Source organism: Suricata suricatta, chromosome 11, assembly GCF_006229205.1.
Source record: "Suricata suricatta isolate VVHF042 chromosome 11, meerkat_22Aug2017_6uvM2_HiC, whole genome shotgun sequence".
NCBI lineage: Eukaryota > Metazoa > Chordata > Mammalia > Carnivora > Herpestidae > Suricata > Suricata suricatta.
The window spans coordinates 31,537,502-31,538,100 of record NC_043710.1 but is presented as its reverse complement, the minus strand read 5'-3'; positions in this window follow the sequence as shown (position 1 = coordinate 31,538,100).

Genomic DNA, 599 nt, shown 5'->3' with positions numbered 1-599 from the left:
TGCTATTGCTGGGTCATAAGGGAGTTCTATCGATAGTTTTCTGAGGAACCTCCACACTGTTCTCCAGAGTGGCTGCACCAGTTTACATTCCCACCAACAGTGTAGGAGGGTGCCCATCTCTCCACACCCTTGCCAGCATCTATAGTCTCTTGATTTGTTCATTTTAGCCACTCTGGCGTGAAGTGGTATCTCAGTGTGGTTTTGATTTGTGTTTCCCTGATGCTGAGTGATGTTGAGCATCGTTTTATCATATAATATATGATTTGTGCTTAAAGTCATTTATACTGAATTATTTACTGTTACAACTAATAATTGAAAGAATACAGTATGCCTAAGTAGGTTTTTTATATCTCTTAAAATTCACTAGTAAACATTTGAGAATCATAGTTTCTTTAGTTTATGCAGAGTAATACATATGTTTAGAGGTTTATAAAATTCTTTTTTTCTAACTCTTGTTTTTAAATAAGCAAAAATAATGATGCATCTACACTGCAGACTCCTAAAAAAATTTTCTAATTTCATTTTCAATCTCTCATTCGAAAAGTAAGAGATTGTTCTTAACAGAAAATTGAAAATGTACATATAAATGTACAAATAAA